Below are 7,500 nucleotides of genomic sequence, written 5' to 3' on the forward strand. Positions count from 1 at the left end.
ACCCGACTGACCCTCAAGGACCACACAGGCCTCCGGGACCCCTCTACCCGCCAAGGCAGCCAGGCATCTGGGTCACATCTGCCCCACAAGTACTGCACCCGCGCTGCCCCATCGCTGCCCCGCAAGTTCTCCCCGAGGAATGGCGGGCCTCAGGGCCCGCCGTCTCCCCCCAGGGAAGACAGGCCTGCGGGTGCCCCCGGCCCCACAGCTTCCCCACCAGTGCCCCACAGCAGCCTTGCAAGTGCTCCCCGAGGAACAGCAGGCTTCTGGGTCACATCTGCCCCACAAGTACTGCCCCCACGGCTGCCCCACGGCCGCCCCGCAAGCGCTCCCCGAGGAACCGCAGGCCTCTGGGCCTGCCGTCTCCCCCCAGGGAAGACAGGCCTGCGGGTGCCCCCGGCCCCACAGCTTCCCCACCAGTGCCCCACAGCAGCCTTGCAAGTGCTCCCCGAGGAACAGCAGGCTTCTGGGTCACATCTGCCCCACAAGTACTGCCCCCACGGCTGCCCCACGGCCGCCCCGCAAGCGCTCCCCGAGGAACCGCAGGCCTCTGGGCCTGCCGTCTCCCCCCAGGGAAGACAGGCCTGCGGGTGCCCCCGGCCCCACAGCTTCCCCACCAGTGCCCCACAGCAGCCTTGCAAGTGCTCCCCGAGGAACAGCAGGCTTCTGGGTCACATCTGCCCCACAAGTACTGCCCCCACGGCTGCCCCGCAAGTGCTCCCCGAGGAACAGCATGCCTCGGGCCTGCCGTCTGCCCTCAGGAAAGACAGGCCTGCGGGTGCCCCCGGCCCCACAGCTTCCCCACCAGTGCCCCACAGCAGCCTTGCAAGTGCTCCCCGAGGAACAGCAGGCTTCTGGGTCACATCTGCCCCACAAGTACTGCCCCTGTGCTGCCCCACGGCTGCCCCGCAAGCGCTCCCCGAGGAACCGCAGGCCTCTGGGCCTGCCGTCTCCCCCCAGGGAAGGCAGGCCTGCGGGTGCCCCTGGCCCCACAGCTGCCCCGCAGGGCCCCAGAGCTGCTCCACAAGTGCTCCCCGAGGAACAGCGGGGCCTCTGGGTCACATCTGCCCCACAAGTGCTGCCCCAGTGCTGCCCCACGGCTGCCCCGCAAGCGCTCCCCGAGGAACCGCAGGCCTCTGGGCCTGCCGTCTCCCCCCAGGGAAGGCAGGCCTGCGGGTGCCCCTGCCCCCACAGCTGCCCCGCAGGGCCCCACAGCTGCTCCACAAGTGCTCCCCGAGGAACAGCGGGGCCTCTGGGTCACATCTGCCCCACAAGTGCTGCCCCAGTGCTGCCCCACGGCTGCCCCGCGAGTGCTCCCTGAGGAACCGCAGGCCTCTGGGCCTGCCGTCTCCCCCCAGGGAAGGCAGGCCTGCGGGTGCCCCTGGCCCCACAGCTTCCCCACCAGTGCCCCACAGCAGCCTTGCAAGTGCTCCCCGAGGAACAGCAGGCTTCTGGGTCACATCTGCCCCACAAGTGCTGCCCCACGGCTGCCCCGCGAGTGCTCCCCGAGGAACCGCAGGCATCTGGGCCTGCAGTCTGCTTCCAGGGAACTCAGGCCGGCGGGTGCCTCTGGCCCCACAGCTTCCCCACCGGTGCCCCACGGCTGCTCCTCAAGTGCTCCCCGAGGAACAGCATGCCTTGGGCCTGCCGTCTCCGCCCAGGAAAGAGAGGCCTGCGGGTGCCCCTGGCCCCACAGTTGCCCCTCCAGTGCTCCCTGAGGAACAGCGGGCCTCTGGGTCACATCTGCCCAACAAGGGCTGCCCCACAGCAGCCTTGCAAGTGCTCCCCGAGGAACAGCAGGCTTCTGGGTCACATCTGCCCCACAAGTACTGCCCCCGTGCTGCCCCACGGCTGCCCCGCAAGCGCTCCCCGAGGAACCGCAGGCCTCTGGGCCTGCCGTCTCCCCCCAGGGAAGGCAGGCCTGCGGGTGCCCCTGGCCCCACAGCTGCCCCGCAGGGCCCCACAGCTGCTCCACAAGTGCTCCCCGAGGAACAGCGGGGCCTCTGGGTCACATCTGCCCCACAAGTGCTGCCCCAGTGCTGCCCCACGGCTGCCCCGCAAGCGCTCCCCGAGGAACCGCAGGCCTCTGGGCCTGCCGTCTCCCCCCAGGGAAGGCAGGCCTGCGGGTGCCCCTGGCCCCACAGCTGCCCCGCAGGGCCCCAGAGCTGCTCCACAAGTGCTCCCCGAGGAACAGCGGGGCCTCTGGGTCACATCTGCCCCACAAGTGCTGCCCCAGTGCTGCCCCACGGCTGCCCCGCAAGCGCTCCCCGAGGAACCGCAGGCCTCTGGGCCTGCCGTCTCCCCCCAGGGAAGGCAGGCCTGCGGGTGCCCCTGCCCCCACAGCTGCCCCGCAGGGCCCCACAGCTGCTCCACAAGTGCTCCCCGAGGAACAGCGGGGCCTCTGGGTCACATCTGCCCCACAAGTGCTGCCCCAGTGCTGCCCCACGGCTGCCCCGCAAGCGCTCCCCGAGGAACCGCAGGCCTCTGGGCCTGCCGTCTCCCCCCAGGGAAGGCAGGCCTGCGGGTGCCCCTGGCCCCACAGCTGCCCCGCAGGGCCCCAGAGCTGCTCCACAAGTGCTCCCCGAGGAACAGCGGGGCCTCTGGGTCACATCTGCCCCACAAGTGTTGCCCCAGTGCTGCCCCACGGCTGCCCCGCAAGCGCTCCCCGAGGAACCGCAGGCCTCTGGGCCTGCCGTCTCCCCCCAGGGAAGGCAGGCCTGCGGGTGCCCCTGGCCCCACAGCTGCCCCTCAAGTGCTCCCTGAGGAACAGCGGGCCTCTGGGTCACATCTTCCCCACAAGTGCTGCCCCACAGCTGCCCTGCAAGTGCTCCCCGAGGAGCCACAGGCATCTGGGCCTGCAGTCTGCTTCAGGGAACGCAGGCCTGCGGGTGCCTCTGGCCCCACAGCTTCTCAAACTCTGCCCCACGGCTGATCCGCAAGTGCTCCCTGAGGAACCGCAGGCCTCTGGGTCACATCTGCCCCACAAGTACTGCCCCAGCGCTGCCCCACGGCTGCCCTGCAGCTGCTCCTCAGGGAATAGTGGGACTCCGGGCCTGCCTTCTCCCCCCAAGGGAAGACAGGCCTGCTGGTGCCCCGGCCCCACAGCTGCCCCGCAGTGCCCCACGGCTGCCCCGCAAGTGCTCCCCGAGGAACAGCAGGCCTCTGGGTCACATCTGCCCCACAAGTACTGCCCCAGCCCTGCCCCACGGCTGCCCTGCAGGTGCTCCCCAGGGAATAGCGGGTCTGTGGGCCTGCCGTCTCCCCCCAGGGAAGACAGGCCTGCGGGTGCCGCTGGCACCACAGCTGCCCCACAAATGCCTCACGGCTGCCCCAGCTGTGCCCCCCGGCTGCCCCACAAGTGCTCCCCAAGGCACCCAGGCGTCTGGGTCACATCTGCCCCACCCCAACTGCGCGCACACCGAGGCACTTGCACACGGGTGCACCATCTCCCCCGCCCCTTCCCATTCCCCCCTTCGCCTCTCACCCCCCCCAGCAGGCCTCTCCCCCAGCCCCAAAGCCCCGTCTGCCGCCGCACGCACACGTGCACACAACACCCACCCCACCCCCTCCAACGGGCCCGAACCTCTCGCGTGCGGCAGACGCAGACGCAGACAGAGCGTCTCCCCCCAAGCCCCGCTGCCGCCACCGAATTACCACCCACCCCCCCGCCACACCCCGCTGTCCCCCTTCACCCCCCCCTCCCCCGCCTCTATTCACCACCCGGTTCACTGCGAATCCGGCCGCCCCCTCCCCACGCTGCCCTCGGGCAGGTTTGCCACCCCCCCCCACCCCGCCCCGGCAAGGACGGCGGGAGACTTTAGGACCCAGCGGAGTCCCTGCCGGCTCCGTGCCCGGGCGGGTTAAGGGATTCCCGGTGGCGAGCGGGGATCTAACCCCGGCTGCCGAGTCTCTACCCTGCCGCGCCCCTGGCCCTGGCCGTGCCCGTGCCCGTGCCCCGGCGCTCCCGCCTTCCTTTCTCAGCCGCTCGCTCGCTCGCTCTGCTGCGCGCCTGCCCGCCCCTGCCGCGGCTGGAGAACCCACTGAACCCCCCCGCCCCCGCCCCCAGCACACACAACGCCCCCCCCCCCCCCCCCCCCACCTTACCGACCCAAAACCTACTCCGAAAAGAGGCACCGCGTGCCTGCCGCCCTCTCCCCGGCCCACCTCTGCGCCGTGCTCCCCGCCCGCTCGCTGCCCGCTCTCGCCTGCCTCTGCACCGGCACCCCTTCCCCGCCGCTGCCGCTTGCCGGGCAGTGGTGTGCTCGCGCGCCCGCGCAGGGCGCGAAGCCGCGGACCGCCACGCCCCACCCCCACCCCCGCCCCCGACCTGATCCGGGTCAGGGTGGCGGCTCTGCCACTGGCGCTTAAATCACGAACAAAAAAAAGTTGAAACTTAGTTTTTCGCCCACCCCAACCCCTCCCCCCACCCACATACCCCCCCCTCGCCCGACAGCCCCCCCCCCCCCGCCCCCCCCCGCCGGGACGATCCGGGTCAGGCTGGCGGCTGTGCCAGTGACGCTAAAAACGTGAACGAAAAAAAAAGATCAAAATTATTTATCACCACCCGGTGATAAATCAAAATTATTTATGAGCCCCCGGCCCCCCCGCCGCCCCCCCACCCCCCCACCCCCCACCTGCCCGCACGCACTTGTTGGAAGGGAGGACCCGGGTCAGGCTGGCCGCTGTGCCGGTGACGCTTAAATCATGAACGAAAAGAAAAAACAAAAATATCACCCCCACCCCACACCGGCTGCCCGGTGTGCCCGGCTCCGGGGACCGGCTCGGCTGCAACTTCTACCCGCCTCCGGGGATAGGCGGGCAGGTCTACTTCGCTCCGGGAACCGGACCGGCTGTCAGGTCTACCCGGCTCCGGGGTCCGGGTCGGCTGTCAGGTCTACCCGGCTCCGGGGACCGGGTCGGCTGTCAGGTCTACCCGGCTCCGGGGACCCGACCGGCTGTCAGGTCTACCCGGCTCCGGGGACCGGATCGGCTGTCAGGTCTACCTCGCTCCGGGGACCGGGTCGGCTGTCAGGTCTACCCGGCTCCGGGGTCCGGGTCGGCTGTCAGGTCTACCTCGCTCCGGGGACCGGACCGGCTGTCAGGTCTACCTCGCTCCGGGGACCGGACAGGCTGTCAGGTCTACCCGGCTCCGGAGACCGGATCGGCTGTCAGGTCTACCCGGCTCCGGGGACCGGATCGGCTGTCAGGTCTACCCGGCTCCGGGGACCCGACCGGCTGTCAGGTCTACCTAGCCCCGGGGACCGGATCGGCTGTCAGGTCTACCCGGCTCCGGGGACCGGATCGGCTGTCAGGTCTACCTAGCCCCGGGGACCGGGTCGGCTGTCAGGTCTACCCGGCTCCGGGGACCGGATCGGCTGTCAGGTCTACCCGGCTCCGGGGACCGGATCGGCTGTCAGGTCTACCCGGCCCCGGGGAGCGGATCGGCTGTCAGGTCTACCCGGCTCCGGGGAGCGGATCGGCTGTCAGGTCTACCCGGCTCCGGGGACCGGAGCGGCCGTCAGGTCTACCTCGCTCCGGGGTCCGTATCGGCTGTCAGGTCTACCCGGCTCCGGGGACCGGATCGGCTGTCAGGTCTACCCGGCTCCGGGGACCGGAGCGGCCGTCAGGTCTACCTCGCTCCGGGGTCGGTATCGGCTGTCAGGTCTACCTCGCTCCGGGGACCGGATCGGCTGTCAGGTCTACCCGGCTCCGGGGACCGGTTCGGCTGTCAGGTCTACCCCGCTCCGGGGACCCGACCGGCTGTCAGGTCTACCTCGCTCCGGGGACCGGATCGGCTGTCAGGTCTACCCGGCTCCGGGGACCGGATCGGCTATCAGGTCTACCCGGCTCCGAGGACCGGATCGGCTGTCAGGTCTACCCGGCTCCGGGGACCGGATCGGCTGTCAGGTCTACCTCGCTCCGGGGACCGGATCGGCTGTCAGGTCTACCCGGCTCCGGGGTCGGTATCGGCTGTCAGGTCTACCCCGCTCCGGGGACCCGACCGGCTGTCAGGTCTACCCGGCTCCGGGGACCGGATCGGCTGTCAGGTCTACCCGGCTCCGAGGACCGCGTCGGCTGTCAGGTCTACCCGGCTCCGGGGACCGGATCGGCTGTCAGGTCTACCCGGCTCCGAGGACCGCGTCGGCTGTCAGGTCTACCCGGCTCCGGGGACCGGATCGGCTGTCAGGTCTACCCGGCTCCGGGGACCACCTCGGCTGTCAGGTCTACCCGGCTCCGGAGACCGGACCGGCTGTCAGGTCTACCCGGCTCCGGGGACCGGATCGGCTGTCACGTCTACCCGGCTCCGGCGGTACTTAGTGCCGGAGTGGCCGGGTAGACCTTGTGTCCGGAGCACGCACTTCCAGCCGCCGAAGGGGTCGCTGTTTTTCGTTACCTCCAGTTGTGTCATCGTAAGAGGCGGCGTGTTTGGCGCGCCTCCCCGGTGGGCAGTGCCTGCGCTCTTGAGGCCGTCCGGGGGTAGAGACGTGATTTTCCGTATATGGGAGGGAGTACTTACTCGGCTCCTAAGGGCTTCCAGCGCGAACGCGCATCCTGCGGGCTGACTTCCCGCTGAAAGCAGAGGTGAGGGGCGGCACCTCTGGCTACTCTCCTGGCAGACATGCGTGCATTACCGAACGAAATTTGTTGCTCCGGGGTAGGCGTCTCCCCGCTGGGCAGGGCGAAGAGCGGTGGCCGGCGGCGGTCACCGGCACTTTCGAATGCCGGAAGACCGGGGGAGACAAGCCTGCCGCGGCTTTCCCCCGGTCCTCTCGTGCTCAGTCCCCAGGGAACCGTGCTCCCGAGCGGGTGGACGGCGGCAGCCTCCCGCTCCCCCCCGCATTTTGCCTGATCCACACCCGCAGCCAGCGCCCGCTGAGGCGTTCACCCAGGGGCGCGCCGCGGAGGCTCCACGCCGGACCTCTCGCAGACGTCGCCTCCTCGCTCGCACGCAGGGCCCCGCGTCTGTCTGGCCGTCCACCCCCGGGTGGCGGTTGGCGCGCGCGGCTGTCGGCTGTCCCAGGACTGTGGCCGTGGGGCCTCGGGAGCGCTCTTTGCTCCCCCTCGATTCTCTTGCTTTTCTCTATCACCGATCGTTCTGGCATACCCGGGGCGCGTCGGAGGGGCTGCGGGGCGGGCCGGCCGTCAAACGCCGGTGTTCAGGTCCCGTAGCACCCCTCCACCAGACGCGTCCCTCTCACTCGCACGCAGGGCCCCCGTGTCTGGTTGCCCACCCCCGGGTGAGCGGCTGGCACGCGCGCGGCTGTCGGCTGTCCCAGGACCGTGGCCGTGGGGCCTCCGGGAGCGCTCTTTGCTCCCTCCCGTCTCTCGCCTTTTCTCCTATCCCCGATCGATGAGGCATTTCGGGTCGCGTCGGAGAGGGCCCTCGGCGGGCCGGCTCCTCCGTGCTCTCCGTCCCGGGGAGGCGCGGCGGTGTCCGGTGTTCAGGCAGGGTGGTCTCCTTTCCAATTCGCTTCCCGTCGCACGCGAGGTGTCAGCCCT

Source organism: Rissa tridactyla, unplaced genomic scaffold (genome assembly GCF_028500815.1).
Source record: "Rissa tridactyla isolate bRisTri1 unplaced genomic scaffold, bRisTri1.patW.cur.20221130 scaffold_81, whole genome shotgun sequence".
Classification (NCBI taxonomy): domain Eukaryota; kingdom Metazoa; phylum Chordata; class Aves; order Charadriiformes; family Laridae; genus Rissa; species Rissa tridactyla.